Source organism: Curcuma longa, chromosome 1 (assembly GCF_044706935.1).
Source record: "Curcuma longa cultivar G26 ecotype Majalengka, Jawa Barat chromosome 1, ITB_CL_G26_1.1, whole genome shotgun sequence".
Classification (NCBI taxonomy): domain Eukaryota; kingdom Viridiplantae; phylum Streptophyta; class Magnoliopsida; order Zingiberales; family Zingiberaceae; genus Curcuma; species Curcuma longa.
The window spans coordinates 871,001-871,336 of record NC_133861.1 but is presented as its reverse complement, the minus strand read 5'-3'; positions in this window follow the sequence as shown (position 1 = coordinate 871,336).

Below are 336 nucleotides of genomic sequence, written 5' to 3'. Positions count from 1 at the left end.
TGCACTACTAGAAAAAAGCTAATACATAACGCTAGAACGACAACGCTTTTTGTCAAAAGTGTTTTTTTATTTAACAACGTTTTTAGCTAAAAACGTTGTCTTATAAAAATCAAAGACAACGTTTTCAGAAAGTGTTATCTATTAGCAGTTTTTTTGGGTCAGAGACAACGCTTTTAAGAAAGCGTTGTCTATTAGCATTTTTTTGGTTGGTCAAAGACAACGGTTATTTAAAACGTATTGTCGTTGAGGATATCTTATATCCAGGATCTTCCGCGGTCTGCTTCGAAGATTTCGCCCGTCAGAAACCTTTCAGCTTCTTATCTCCACGGTATGCTT